The following is a 15,525-nucleotide window of genomic DNA, read 5'->3' as shown; positions in this document are numbered from 1 at the left end:
GGTTGACTATGCTTGAATTCTAACTGTATCAATCTGATTAAAAAAAAACACTATAAGCTCCCATTCCTTATAGTTCATAGCTTTTCAAATAAAAATGAACCTTGGGAGTTCCCACTGTGGCACAATGGGATTGGAGGGATCTCTGGAGCGCTGGGATGCAGGCCTGATCCCTGGCCTGCCCAGCACAGTGAGTTAAGGATATGGCATTGCTGCAGCTGCAGCATAGGTTGCAACTGCAGCTCAGATCTGATCCCTAGCCCAGGCACTCCATATGCCGTGGGGCAGCCAAAAAAGGAGAAAAAAAAAGAACCCTGGATGAGCCCTATTCCTTTTCAGCCATGCTTGAGAGAAGCAGCCAAATCTTGGACACCTGCATTTCCCTGAGTGAACTCTCTCCTCTTCAACCCCCTCTGGCCCTAAGTAGACTTCTTCTACGGCACGTCTTAATTCTTCCTGACTATCTCTCCCAAAAGACTCTATTTGTGAGAGTCAAAAAGTTAACAGAAGCAAGCATGTAATTTTAGTAAAAGTACAACCCCATGTCCTCATTCCCAATTATGTAAGACTGTGAAATTGATTTCAGAGCCACCTATCCCACTGTGTCTTCAATAAGAGTATGGAAGGTCCAAATTAAGTAATCTCTGTGGACTCTGAATTTGATTTCGCTACAGAACAAATCGAACCAACTTCTTAGTTTACCTATTATAAAAGTGCAATCTGATATCCAACCAAAAATCTAACAGAGAAATCTCAAGTCCCAGATGTGCTGCATCTACTCCAGAGCAACAACACTCTCACGAGTCTTAAACAGGACAATAAGAGCAGATTAAATCAATAGTAGCCACTGGGCATGCAGGCAGCCTGCCAAGAGCAAGGACATCTGAACCTCATTTCCAAGCCCTTGCCATCAAACCCCAACTACCACCTTAGGAGTACCGAAAATGGCCATTTTAAGGTTATTAATTTATCTTTCAGAAGTTCCTGAGCATATAGAAAAGAACTGCTTTTGGCTACCTCCCTAATAAGATGTTAATGTCTACACAGTAACATGAGGGGAGAGATGACTATATATGCACTCTATCTAAGACACAGGGAACAGATCCCATAGAGCAGGGGTAGGCAAACTAAGCCTGCCAGCCCAACCCAGCCCACTGCTTGTATTTAAATGACCTGTGAACTAAGAATGTATTTTACATCTTTTCATTCTTGGGAAAAATCAAAAGAATAATAATATTTGGTGGCGAAGTTACATGAAATTCAGATCTCAGTGTCTATGATGGGTTTTATTTGAGACAGAGCCATGATTATTTAAGTTCTGTTATTTAAGGCTGTTTTTGCACTACAATTGCACAGTTGATTACCTGCAACAGAGACTACATGGCCCGCAGAGTCAAAAATATTTATTATTTGGCCGCTATGTGGAAGCTACAAACCTTCATTAGGTTTCAGGTTCTTACCTCTGCAGAATGTGCCTAATTTCTCCCCTGTCCATCTTCCCTGGGAAGAAAAATCAGATAAAGAGCCCCACCATCTGTTTGTCTTCACGACTGTATTGCTTGTGCCAAGCACAGAGCCTCCTACATAGTGTACAGCAAGTAAATATTTGTCGAATGAGAGAAGCAGCTATTTACTCACAAAAACTGGAGCTTATCTGGAGATAAAGATGGAGTTACCCACCACAGTAATAGTAAATTATGGTACTTGTTTTTCCTCTTAAATACAGACATAAAAAAATACAGATAGCATATTCCCTAAGAATCTCCTCTCCAGATCATAAAAATTTGTGGTGTTCATGATATACACAACTTCAGCATGCCCTCTCAAGCCTCTTCAAGGCCAATTCCAGAAGTGAGCTAACATGGCAAGTAAAATATAGTTTACAAAGAGTTTGTATTTAACATTAGTTACTTCCTCATTCAATGAATATTTACTTAGTATCTACTATGTAGCATGCCTGTGCTTGGCAAGGGATACAATGATGAAAACAAGTAGACAATGAGATTCACTTATGTCCTCATTCCCCTCCACCACCACCACCACAAATCTATAAGAAAGACAGGGACAAATTAGCCATGTTTATGGAGGTGGAAACAAGTTTTATGAAATTTTGTCACTTGCCCACCATCACACAATTAGAAATGGAACAGAACCACCTCTTTGCACCACTGGAGGTACTTTCACTGTCACTCACAAGCAACAGAAAGCACAAACATATTAGCTTGTTAGTAGCCTGCACTTGGAAATTTTCCCAAATATTCCTTCAAATGACATCAAGCCATTTAGATAGCCAAAGACAAGTTCTGTTCCATTTGAGTGGCAGTCTCACTTCTGCCATGATATCTCAGAGTCTTTGAGCAATTCAGAACGTGGATGAGCGCACAGACTGTGATGTCAGACTGTCTTCATCCTCCTAATAATCCCAATTCTGCTGCTTCCTCTCTGTACAGCTTTGGACAACACACAGCATGTCTGAACCGCAAATACCATCTGTAAAATGGGCCTGATAATAGTAGTAACAACTTCAGAGGTTTGTTGTTGGTATTAAATGAGACAGTCAAAGTAGCAGTGGCCTTCTCTCAACACCTGATCTAGTCCTCAACACCACACATGGCTCCATCCCATTCCTGGTTTCTTTTATTGTTCTCTTTCATAGCTCTTCTACCTAAAATTATCTTCCTTGCTTGCTTTTTTGTTATATAAAAATATAAAATATTTAAATATTTTAAATATAAACTCCAAGACAGCACTGACCATGTTTTCTTATTCATTACTGTATTCTCTGTGTCTGGCATATATCAATTATTGTTGAATGAAGAGTTAAATAAATGTCTACGAAGATCCTTTAGGTTTCAATTTACTTGCATGCAAAACATATTTCCGTTCAGAGATGTCGGAAATTCCAAAAGATGTAACCGGAAAGCTCTAGGTAATACCAGAAAAGTAACAGGAAAACTCTAAAAGGTCTATCACAGTGTCGCAATACAATTTGTGGGAGTGGCTCAGGCCAAAAGGCAACTCAATACTCTCGGTCTAGCCAGAGGCTACACCCTAGGCAGTGCTCACAGACCAAGGAGAATGCAAAACGCTAGAGCAGGTTACAAAAACCCCAGCCCTTTTCTTCCTCTCTTAAACTTGCACTGTACACACTCCTCTAGAAGGCTTGCTCTCCACACCTGGATGGCCCCGTAGGGAGCAGAGAAACAAGTGTGGGCAGGTAGCCAAACACCCTCAAAGGGCAGCAGCAGCGCTGCAATGACAGTCGTAAACTAACCTGAAAAGGAGACAACTGAACCTTTAGCGGGGGCCTGAACGGTGGGTACCAGTCCTTCCCCTCGGGACTAGCTAGCCTCCCCCACCCCCGCCCGCAAGAAGCAGGAGAAGGAGGGGACACTCTCCCCCTCTCCAGCCTGGTGGCCCCAGAGCAATGGGAGCGTCGGGAACTAGCTCCCAGAGCTGCCAGCAAACTCACCTCAGCCGCCGGCTCCACCTCCGCTCACATTCCGGCCCCGCCGCCTTCCCCCCCGCCCCCCCCAAGCCCTTTGTTTTGATTCCCGACTCCGCAGCTCCCGCCGCCGCCGCCAAGCGCACCCTCCACTTCCGCTTCCGCACCGCACCGCCCCTGTCGCAAAACCGACGCCCTTCTCACCCCTGGCTCCGCCCCTTCCTCCGCCCCTCCCCCGCCGCCGAGTCCTCCCCGCGCGGGGCGTGCTGGGAACCTCGGGGGGGGCGGGGCCTCGCGGCCCTGCAGCCTCGTCAGGCTCAGTCCCCTCCCGATAAACCCCTAAATAGGGACCTTCCCAGGGGGCGACCCAGGCTTTTTTGGCAAAAACCCTCAACTTAAGGAGGCCTTGCCCCTGGCTTATCGTAGTGGAGTGGAAAGGAACCTGAAAGCGGAGAATTGGGGAGCTTGTGAAGCGGTACGGGGGAAAAAACCTGCTAACCGGGATTTGATACCGTTCAGCTCCTTTGGCCTTTGACGGAAAGCGATTTAAAAGGGATTTCAATGAAAAACTCGATCGTTTTGGCTTTTGTTTTCTCTTACCCGCTCTTGTCACGTGATGATTCTACCTTTTTTTTTTTTTTAATGAAATGATGCATATTTGCCACAGTATCCTTGATCTAGTGCAGCCTAGTGGCGAGCGGAGAAAAAAATAACTTCCGACTGGGCTGCCAGCGAAGTCATTCGGGCCAGCAGGGCTCCTCGCGAAGCTGCGATCCATCTGGCGAAGATAATAAAGCGTGTGCCAAGACTAAGTTGGATTTTGTCACCAATTAAGAGGTCCTCGTGACTTCAGTAAGAAAATGTACTTTTTTAAAGCCCTGATCCAAAGCTCAGTACAAATAAGTACAAATTTTCCAGTGACCGATTGGGCGGGCAAAAAAAGGAGACTTTAGTTGCAAAAGCTTTGTGAAGGCAGTGACAGCTTGTGGTTTTGGTGGCTAACTATGCCAATTTTTTTTTGTTCGTTTTGGGTTTTTGTTTTGCTTTTTTTTGTTTGTGTGTGTGTGTGTGTGTATTTTGCTTCACAATCTTTTTACTTGAAATTAAAAAAAAATTAAGTAGGCACATCACAAACTGCCAGCTGCTCACTATTTCCTGTTGTAAAATAGGAGAAAAAGCACACATTTAATCTAGACATAGTTTAGGATGCGTTGGCTGGCTTAATTGATGAAGTTTGTTGAGAAACAGGTTAACTTCGCCAAAGGATCAGTAAGTAAAAATGGCCCAAAGAGAACTTTCTTCCCCCTGTAGTTCATAATGTGAGGCAATTTCATTAGGCAATCCACATTGAGTGGGGGAGGTTTCAGGGGAAGCTAATACACCTCTGTAGACATTGTTGAAGACAGGTACTGTGGAGGGCAAGGTCAAACATGCAGCTAAAAAAATCCTTTGTGTTTGTATTCCATTTTCCAGAAATCAGATGACAAGTCCACACATCATCTGCCTGCTTAGGTATTTATTACTGCTGAGTAAATCTTCATTGTGTCTCTGTGTGGGTAGTATTCGCCAAATGGGAATTAGAACAGATGAAAAACAACCCTGTTTCTAGTGTTTTGTTTTTTTCAGATTACCAAAAATATATATACTTTTCTTTAGAGGTGTTTTTCTCCTTTTCATTCTGGTTGAGTACCTCTGAACACAGATAGTATTAACCAAAAATATAAAAAGGAAACACAGTAATCGTGGATGTTTTATTGCTTTTTAAAAAAGGTTTCGGCGTTCCCTTCGTGGCACAGTGTAAACGAATCTGACTAGGAAAATTGTGGGCTCGATCCCTAGCCTTGCTCATCGGGTTAAGGATCAGGCGTGGCCGTGAGCTGTGGTGTAGGTTGCAGACTTGGCTCATCTGATGTTGCCGTGGCTGTGGCACAGTCCAGCACCTGTAGCTCTGATTCAGTCCCTAGCCTGAGAACTTAGATAAGCCGCTGGTGCGGGCCTAAAAAAAAAAAAGACTTAGGCCATAAAGAGCAGACACATTTTGTTTGGCATTGCTTGGCATTCTTCAAGCCCAGAACTGTGTCTGGTGTCAATAGGTAAATGTATTAAATAAAAACAAATCAGGCATACTATATGGAAGACTAATGGAAAGTCTGAATTACAAATAGCTTTTTAATGACATACATTTTTATTCTTTTCTGTAGAAAACTAGCTTAAGCAGAGTATACCAGCTTTTGCAAACATACAATTATAAATCAAACGACAATTTGATACTCGGGAAAGGGTGTTTTAACATTTTACTTAAGATATATTTTCTTGGAGTTCCCCTGGTGGCTCAGTGGTTAACGAATCCGACTAGGAACCATGAGGCTGAGGGTTCAATCCCTGGCTTCCCTCAATCGGTTAGGGATCCGGCATTGCCGTGAGCTGTGGTGTAGGTCTCAGACGCGGCTCGGATCTGGTGTTGCTGTAGCTGTGGTGTAGGCCGGTGGCTACAGCTCCGACTGGACCCCTAGCCTGGGAACCTCCATGTGCCATGGGTGTGGCCCTAGAAAAGACAAAAAAAAAAAAAATTTTTTTTTCTTGAGTATAGCCTCTATTAATCTTATTCCTTTTTCTTTGTTGGGCAAACGCTTTCATTAGAAAATAATACTGGGAGTTCCCATTGTGGCTTAGCAGATTAAGAACCCAACTAGTATCCATGAGGATGTGGATTAGATCCCTGGCCTCGCTCAGTGGGTTAAGGATCCAGTGTTGCCGTGAGCTGCAGTGTAGGTCAAAGATGTGGTTTGGATCTGGGTTTGCTGTGTCTGTAGCTTGGCCGACAGCTGCAGCTCTGATTTGACCCTTAGCCTGGGAACTTCCATATGCTACAGGTGCGGCCCTAAAAAGAAGAAGAAAAAAAGAGTAACTTTCAGGTTTTTTTCCTTGTCCAAATTAATCTTTATGAAATCAGGATGAAGATTTATTTTCGTGCAATTTAAGTGGCCACTTTACATTCAATTCTGCTCCTAACCTACCTGCCCCTAACAAAGTTTCTTCACCAGTAACTTCTTTTCTGCCTACATCATGCTTAGTGTTTTTAAATGATAAATTATGATGGAGCAATTTAAGATAGAGAAACCTGGGTTTCAGCTTATTCTTACCTGAAAGCTACAAGGAAAACAAATTGAATAAAGAGAGGAAAAAGTTTCAAAGTACACCAAAATTCCTGTTTCTTTTTTTTTGGGTCTACTGACAAACCCATTTACCTAAACTCCCCTGCCTGAAGTTTAATGATAATCATTTCAATGTCTTCTTTTCCTGCCCCCCACCCTGCTTTTTTTTTGGCTGCACCCACAGCATGTGGAAATTCCCAGGGCTAGGATTGAACCTGAGCTGCATTTTTGATCTGAGTCACAGCTGTGGCAACACTGGATCCTCAACTCGCCAGATCCTTAACTCACTGCATCACAAGGGAACTTCCTCCCCCTCCCCTTTGTTAATGGTAAATGAAAGAGATTGAAATCAACTAGTTTAAATGACTTAATGCCACTTAGAATGTACTGGTAGCTCATCAATTTGTGCTTCAGTTTACTTGTTAACTGCGGTGATTATTCCCTGAACAGGAATCGCACAGAATGGTGAAGTTCAAGTAAAATCCTGGAAAGCACCAGAGCAAAAGTGTCAAGAGGGTGAAATGATTTATTAAGCACTTGGGACCAGGATGGAAGTTTCCTATCGAAAGATATTTTGAGGTGTTCCCGTTGTAGCTCAGCCAGTTAAGAACCTGACGTAATGCCTATGAGGATGCGGGTTCAATCCCTGGCCTGGTTCTGTGGGTTAAGAATCTGGCGTCACCACAAGCTGCAGCATAGTTTGCAGATGCGGCTCGTATCCAGTGTTGGTGTGGCTGTGGCGTAAGCCTACAGCTGCAGCACCGATTCGACCCCGATCCCAGGAACTTCCATATGCTGCAGGTGCGGCTGTAAAAATTTTCTTAAAAAGTTATTTTGAGGAGTTCCCATCGTGGCTCAGTGGTTAACGAATCCAACTAGGCACCATGAGGTTGTGGGTTGGATCCCTGGCCTCACTCAGTGGGTTAAGGATCCAGCGCTGCAGTGAGCTGTGGTGTAGGTCACAGATGCGGCTCAGATATTGCGTTTCTGTGGCTCTGGCATAGGCCGGTGGCTACAGCTCCGATTCGACCCCTAGCCTGGGAACCTTCTTATGCCGCGGGTGCGGCCCTAGAAAAGACAGAAAGACCAAAAAGAAATAAAAAAATAAAAAGATATTTTGATACTTTCCTTAATCCTGTTGATGTAAATAGTAGTTCCCTTTTGTGTCTCTGAGCTTCTTTCAGGAACTAGCAGCAAAAAGTCAAAACAAAGTAGAATCAGAGAAAGGTCATTCTTTTTTTTTTTTTTTTTTTTTTTTTGTCTTTTGTTGTTGTTGCTATTTCTTGGGCCGCTCCCGCGGCATATGGAGGTTCCCAGGCTAGGGGTCTAATCGGAGCTGTAGCCACCGGCCTACGCCAGAGCCACAGCAACGCGGGATCCGAGCCGCGTCTGCGACCTACACCACAGCTCACGGCAACGCTGGATCGTTAACCCACTGAGCAAGGGCAGGGACCGAACCCGCAACCTCATGGTTCCTAGTCGGATTCGTTAACCACTGCGCCACGATGGGAACTCCAGAAAGGTCATTCTTAACCAGGGAACAGATGCAGGAGTGATTCTATGAGTGTGGTTGGAGGCCTCAAAGTAGCTTACTTTTAGCATCGTGCTGAAGAACACTGGTATAGGACTCAAACAGGACCAGCTTGGAAGCCTGATTTGTTGTTTATTAATTGTGAAGACTTGGGCAAGGCATTAAATTTCCTGCACCTTTGTTTTCTCATCTTTAAAATGAGGTTGATAAGTGTGCTTTCCTGTGGTTCTCATCATCTGGGTCTCAGCTCCATTATCACCTGCTAGAGTGGCCTTCCCTCCCATTCTGTTTGATGTGATCACTACCCAGCCCCATTGTATCATGACTTTGGTTTATTCCTAGGACTTATTAGCATCCGAAATTAGTTCACTTTTTCTGTTTTCTGGTTTGGTGTCCTTTTTAAATTATTATTATAATTGATTCACAATGTTATGGCAATCTCAGTGTCTTTTTTAATAGTAAGTCTGAGGACAGGTGTCTTGCTTGACATTTACTGTGGTGTAAGTGTGACTGCTCAACAAAAATTTGTTGGTGAACAATTAGGATTGCTATAAGAATTAAATAAGAGGAGTTCCCGTCGTGGCGCAGTGGTTAACGAATCCGACTAGGAACCATGAAGTTGCGGGTTCGGTCCCTGCCCTTGCTCAGTGGGTTAACGATCCAGCGTTGCCGTGAGCTGTGGTGTAGGTTGCAGACGCGGCTCGGATCCCGCGTTGCTGTGGCTCTGGCGTAGGCCGGTGGCTACAGCTCCGATTCAACCCCTAGCCTGGGAACCTCCATATGCCGCGGGAGCGGCCCAAGAAATAGCAACAACAACAAAAGACAAAAAAAAAAAAAAAAAAGAAATAAGAAAATCCATGTCAAGCAGTATTATGCTTGACACACAAAACTAATTAAAAAAAATCATGATCACTACATAGACTGTACTTAACTATGCGCTTAGGCACGGACCTAAATGTTTTGCAAATGTAAGGTTTATTCATTTCCTCTCCGTATAACCCTATGAGGTAGAATCCTATCACCAACTCCAGGAAAGTAAGTCATAGAGAGTTTAAGTTGCCCAAGATCACACAGATACTGAGGGGCAGAGCTAGGAGTGAAACCTGGGCTCAGAAACAAACTCCACTAAGTTTTGCTGCCTCTGAAAATAATGAAGTCGAAAATCTTATATTGGGTATAAAGGAGTGGGAAGGATATGAGTCATTGCTCAGCCTAAGCGGACCTAGATCTTTGTTCTACCTGAAAGACAGAAAATGCAAAACCAGAAAATGCAATCGGTTTTATGGGGAAAGTCATACTTTCTTGAAGCGCGCGGCCCGCAAGTCCGTGACCGTTTCCCCGGTGTCCGGGGGGAGCAGCTTGCAATGTCCAAGGCTGGCCAGAACCATTCCCAGCAGCCAGAGCCTCCCATGCCCCCTCCTGCCAGCCCGCCCTGGGCTGCCGCGTGGCCGCTCGGCGCCCGGGCCCTGGGAAAAAAAAGTTTCCAAAAGGCGCTGCTCGGCGCTGATTGGCCGAAGCGGACGCGGTCCCGTGGCGCGGCAGCCAATAGGCGGTGCCAGCTGTAAGAGCGGGGGCGGGGGCGGTGGCCGGAGGTCTCTGCCGCGCCTCCCCCTGCTGCTGCTGCTGCAGCCGCCTCGGGTCCTCTCAGCTGGAGCCTGGTGAGTTCGGAGCTGCGGCCTTTGGGGATGAGGGCTGCGCGGGGACTGCCACTGCCTCCACCACGGCCGCCGGTAAACTCTTCTGCCTCCCCCGCGCCAGCCGCGCTCTCGGGACCTCGGGCCGCCGCCGTGCAGGGACTCTGACGCGCCCCCCACTTGAGCGTCGCTTTCTGGGCGCTGGGCTCGAAAGTCGCGCTTCCCCGTAGCCTCCTTCCTAACTTTGTGCCTCGCCACCGTCGCGTCCCTTGCGTCCGGCTCCTCTCCCTTGCCAACTTTCCTTGTCTTTCTGCGTTCGCCTCTCTGGACTCCGCCGGCTCCCCTCTCTGACTTCCTGGGCCCTTCTGCCCTCCTCATCGCGGGTCCCCGCAGCTCGGCTGCCCTCCCCTCCTTTCCTCTCGCTCCAGCTCACCTTGTCTCTCTTGTCGCTGTTTTCTGCCCCTCGGTCCTCGCTACCCGCTTATCTCCTGCCGACTCCCACCTCTCCCTCAATCCTTGTCGCTCCCCACCCCCCATTCTCGCTTACATCCCCATCCCACTTCCACCCTCGATGCAGGCCTCTTGCCCCAAACCTCCTCTCTCCCTTTGGGAATGTGTTTGGAGCGGTCTTCTTCCCTCGCTTTTCTCAGATCTCTGTGACAGAACGGTTCAGATTTCCCCCGACAGCACTTTGGGGAAGGATTGGATAAAGGCTGAAAACGCTTATTCTACAGCTTGAATGCGGCGGCTGGTCTTACCTGCCTCTCTGAGGTTATAGGAAACCCCGTCATCACCTTGACACTGCTTTTTGGGAAGCTACATAATCCTCTCCAGGCATCTCAAGTTCGCTGTCCCCTGAGGGCCTGACCTTCCCGGATTTCTTTGTCTGGGGTTTGTACCAGGTTGTGCCTCTCCCTCCTTTGAGGCCTCCTTTAACTTTTTTAAATTCCCCCCCCCCCCCCCAGAGAAACGGCCTTTGCAGCATGTGCTGGACAGAAATCGGTCATTTTCTGTGCTAGCTTTGTTCAGGTATTCCAGGATAGGATAGCATTTTAGGAGCTGGGGAGGGTGCTTTGAAGAGTAACTGGATGCCAGCGACTCCCAGAGCCCCTTGTTATCTGACCCCCACCCCCTGCCTTGGTATTTAACCACTGTTGAAACTTAAATCTTTCCTCTTAGAGTTTTTTGTTTGTTTGTTTTGTTTTTTAATTTTATGGCCGCACTCGCAGCTTAAAGAAATTCCCGGGCCAGGAGTGAATCCCACCCACAGCTGTGACGACGCTGGCTGACGCTGGATCTTTTAACCGACTGCGCCTGTGCAGGGCTAGGGCTAGAACCCTTACCTCCACAGCAACCGGAGCTGCTGCAGTCAGATTCTTAACCCACTTTGCGTTGGGAACTCCTCTCTTTGTGTGTCTTTTGTGTCAGATTAGATGTAGATGGTCTATGCCCTTGAAGTGTCAGAGGCCTCTGGTTGGTGTATTTTATCCCCTTTTGGGTGATAGTTTCTTAACTTGGCTTACTCTCTTAGGATGTTATTTTTGTTCCCAGAGTGTCTCCTGCTTTAGCACATGTGAGCCCGGAAAGATTACACTCCCCTTCCTCACGAGATAATTTCCTAACGTGAGCGTGCCTGCGCACAGGTTTGTTCCTGTAGCTGGTACTGTGTTTGCACCTAATCCTGATGGAGGTGCTTCATGTCTGCCTGGCACTTAGTAGGTGTTGGGAAGTATTTGAAAAGGAATGAAGGAGGGGGATGCCACAGTAGAAAAAACTCCTTCCCTGGCATCTTGCTTTAGAAGAATACAATTTTCCTTGGACAATAGCTTTTCTGAATTTTTTTGGTCCAAGTTTAAGATTCTTAAAATTTCAAAAGCAATAGATGTTTCCTGTAAAACAAACAAAACCAGTATATTGTAGCGAAGTGTGTCAGGTATAATTTGTCACCTCAGTGTCTGGCTTATCCCCATCCTGGTACATCCTTCCAGGCCCTGTTTGTGAACACAGGAGATAACATTTGTGAACAAAAATTGGCTTTCTTTCTTAACATAGGAACCTTCCTCCATATCAATACATTTAATCCTTAACAACTGCCCGGTTCAGCTGTCAGTCCTCTGTTCACTGCTCAGTTCCTCCAGTTTTCCACCTCAGTCACTGACGGTGTACACCTGTGAGCCTATGTCCTTGCATGCCTGCTGAGGTTTTTTGGTAGGTAGATCATTACAGACTTTGAAAGCACTGAGACAGAAGCTAGACTTGCTGACTCTTGACTGATTTTGCCCCAATGATGTCGCTTTGGCAAAATGCAAAGCCTGCGTCATAGGCAGAAGCTGTGGGAGCACGTGCTGGCCTTTGGCAGCTTCTTTCTTTCCCTCCCTTTTCCTTCTGCTCTTCCCTGTGTTTTGATTGGGAAGGAATAGGTTTGGGGTGGAGAAGGGCTATGTGTTAATTCCCGGTGGCTTATGTGTGTCTATTGCTGCTGACCAGCTGTGTGGGCTTTCTTCACTAAGAGGAAAGCTGAGAAAGACTGCTTTGTTTTTCCTAGAGTTTTGAAATCAAAGGCATGTATCTCAAATGTGTTTTGAGACTTTCCAGTTAAGTTTGATCATGGAAAACATGCCCTCCCCCTTCAAAAAAAAAAAAAAAAAAAGCTTTTGGAACACTTTTTTTTTTTTTCTGTCTTTCCTAGGGATGCACCCTCAGTATATGGAGGTTCCCAGGTAAGGGGTCTAATCGGAGTTGTAGCCGCCAGCCTAAACCATAGCAACCGGGGATCTGAGCCGTGTCTGCCACCTACACCCCAGCTCATGGCAATGCCAGATCCTTAACCCACTGAGAGAGGCCAGGGATCGAACCCACAACCTTATGGTTCCTAGTCAGATTCGTTAACCACTGAGCCACGATAGGAACTCCTGAAACACTTTTTAGGGGTAGTAGATCTACGTTACCCAAATAGAAATAGCGGGCGTTCCCTGGTGGTCTAGTGGTTAGGATTTGGTACTTTCATCCCTGTGACCCAGGTTCAGTCCCCAGTCTGGGAACTGAGATGCTACATCAAGTCGCTACATGAGGCAGCCAAAAAAAAGAAAAGAAAAACCTCTTGAACCGCTTGATCCCAGTTTGTTCTTGAATGCATACATACATTAGAGGTGGCCATCAGGTGTAACCACAGAGCTGCTGCGTCACAATGGCATGATGGTGTGTTGAGAAGGCAAGTTAGGAAGTCACATCCCAGTAGCACAGATGTGATAAATGTACCCATTTTTTGATAGTGGGTACAAAGTTGGATATACTGTGACCAAGCATAAACAACCTGCCTGTCACCATGCCTTTTAAAAGACTGCTTGGACCAAAGAGTGCATCTGACCTCCAGTCATTCTCTTTGCAACCGCAGGGAACTTTGAACTTGAATTCAAAGTCTCTTGGGTATGGTTTGCCTCTGCCACTCCCTTGCACCTATGGGGATGGTCAAGATGTACAAGTGTTTCTGCTCCTAAGAAGCCCAGTGATTGCCTTTACAAACCACCTCCCTCTTACAGTTGTACAGCTTAAAGAAGGCCAGGTTGTTTGGAAAGAGTATATTAAATGCCTAGCACAAGATGATGATAAAATTCAGTAAATAATGCTGGAGAGGGGGAACCTTTGTAAATCATCTTACCTGTTGTCTGTGGCAGGGAATAATGAACATTAGAACATTTTCAGGAATTCCCATCATGGCTCAGTGAATCTGACTAGGAACAATGAGGTTGCAGGTTCAGTATCTGGCCTTGCTCAGTGGGTTAAGGATCCGGTGTTGCCGTGAGTTGTGGTGTAGGTCACAGACGCAGCTGGATCTGGTGTTGCTGTGGCTCTGGTGTAGGCTGGTGGCTACAGCTCCGATGAGACCCATAGCCTGGGAACCTCCATATGCTGCGGGAGTGGCCCTAGAAAAGACAGAAAGAAAAAAAAAAAATCCTAAAAAGACAAACCAAAAAAAGCAATAAAAAGAAGAAAAACAACAATAAAAAGTCTTAGATTTCTTAATATTTCTATCTCATAAAAGAGTGAAGTTCAGCTGTTATTTCTTTCCCCTTAGCTTCTAGCATAGTTTTTCTCTTTCCCAGGGATGTTTTTAAATGCAGGGGTTGTAATTAGAGCCTCTCCCACAGTGAAAGCACCTCCTAAAACATCTCAATTTCACTTTTTTCCCCTGAGGCTTAAGTTTTAGGCCTCCCTGGCCATGATAATACTGTTTTAAGGACCCCTTAGGACTCATCTGTCCTAAGACTGCAGGATGAAGGTTATTAAACTCCAGTACCTGTGTCAGATCCTCCTTATCCTGTGAACCTGGGTAGGGGCTAGTTTCCACATGGCACCCTGTCCTCCAGCCGCTTCCCATTAGTGAGATGCCACTCAGGTGCAGAGGGAGAAAAAGGCGTTTCCCATCCTGTTAAGTGTCTCAAGGACGTACAGATGTAAACTCAAACATCTTCAGAGGGTCTCAGTTCTTGCTTTTCCTTCACATCCGCTTTCAGCAAGTGGTCAGTCTCTGTCTTCCCCTTTGTTCCTTTGTTTCACAAACATTCATTGGGTGCCCGTTATACGTCTGGCACGATTCAAGACATGGGGGATGAAAAAGCAAGGCAGTGAAGGTCCTTATGCTCAACAGCTTATATTCCAGCGGGGAAAGTCAAGCAAAACCAAAACTCGTAAAGTGGTAAAACAGCAGATGTTAATATGATAGAGAAGGAGATGTTTGGTGGGATATTCAGATAAAGTTTCTCTGGGGAAGACGTTTCAGCTGCGATCTGAATGGCAAGAAGGTAATCTGCAGGCAGAGATCTGGGGGAAGAGCATTCCAGGCAGAGAGAACAGCCAGTGCAAAGGCCCTGAGATGGGAGCAAGCTTGGTGTGTTCAGGGAACAGAAAGAAGGTAGTGTGGCTGGGGCATAAGTGAGGGAGCGGTCAGGCTGTGGGAATGTTCAGAGAAGTATGCAGGGACTCATTACTTGGGCATGATCTTTTCCCAAACAGCAGGAAAAGTCAGTGTTCATTGTTCTTGTTGCTCACTCTCTCATCCTGCAATACATAGACCACCTCCCATGCGATACAGTTGAGACCATCCTTAATATGGCCATCTGTAGCCACACAGTACTCAGCCACACATTGCATGGACTCCAGGCTCTTAACACCATAGACATTGATTGGGTGGCTACATACCAGATATGTTCTGGCTCATTAGAGCTTATGGCTTGAGCAGGCATTACCAGAATTAGGTTTACCCGAACCCACAGTGAACAATCACTGTGGTAGTGATTGTTATTTATACCATGCAAACTCTGTCCTTTTTTCCTTCAACAAGCAAGGTCTTTTACTCCAAACATTCATTAAGCCTCTCTTGTAGCAGAAATCCAACCCCAGCTGGTACAACCAAGAAAGGGAGGTATTTCTCATAACTTTAAATCAAGGATGACGGGGTCCAGCTTGTTAATTATGCCTCACGGAGTGAAGGGTTGTGTTCATTCTTCTGTCCCAAAGACAAAACTGTGAACTCACTTGAGGGAAAGAAGGGGCTTTTGGAGAGATTTCATTTAAATTCTAAGTGTCCTTAGGATATTGTCAGAACTCAGTGTCTTCACCTCTTGGCCCTGATTTCCTCTGTTTTGGCTTCATTCTCAGGCTCCTCCCTTGTAACAGCAAGGTGACCACCCTGAGCCTTAAGGGAAAGAGAGTTTCTTATTTCCCCAGCATTATGGAGATATAATTAACATATAATGTTGTCTA

At 45.8% G+C, this 15,525-nt stretch overlaps 2 protein-coding genes and 1 long non-coding RNA gene across 7 annotated transcripts in view; 2 read left to right on the top strand and 1 right to left on the bottom strand.

Annotated features, from left to right (window-relative positions):
- Nucleotides 1–3,594, bottom strand: part of MARF1 (meiosis regulator and mRNA stability factor 1) — a 47,468-nt gene extending 43,874 nt beyond the window's left edge. The window contains 1 exon segment of the mRNA XM_021086172.1: nt 3,470–3,594. The gene's annotated coding sequence lies outside the window, so the exon portion shown is untranslated.
- Nucleotides 3,722–5,096, top strand: LOC110259860. Its single transcript, XR_002342264.1, has 2 exons — nt 3,722–4,294; nt 4,916–5,096. It is a non-coding gene; the product is annotated as an uncharacterized LOC110259860 (long non-coding RNA).
- Nucleotides 9,665–15,525, top strand: part of NDE1 (nudE neurodevelopment protein 1) — a 29,598-nt gene continuing 23,737 nt past the window's right edge. For 2 of the 5 annotated variants that reach the window (XM_021086166.1, XM_021086169.1), the window contains exon 1: nt 9,694–9,786. The gene's annotated coding sequence lies outside the window, so the exon portion shown is untranslated. Of the gene's footprint in view, nt 9,787–9,839; nt 9,859–15,525 lie in introns of those variants that run through there. The other 3 variants (XM_021086167.1, XM_021086170.1, XM_021086168.1) reach the window with 3 other exon arrangements.

Source organism: Sus scrofa, chromosome 3 (genome assembly GCF_000003025.6).
Source record: "Sus scrofa isolate TJ Tabasco breed Duroc chromosome 3, Sscrofa11.1, whole genome shotgun sequence".
Taxonomy (NCBI): domain Eukaryota; kingdom Metazoa; phylum Chordata; class Mammalia; order Artiodactyla; family Suidae; genus Sus; species Sus scrofa.
This window is presented reverse-complemented; position numbering and strand designations above follow the sequence as displayed.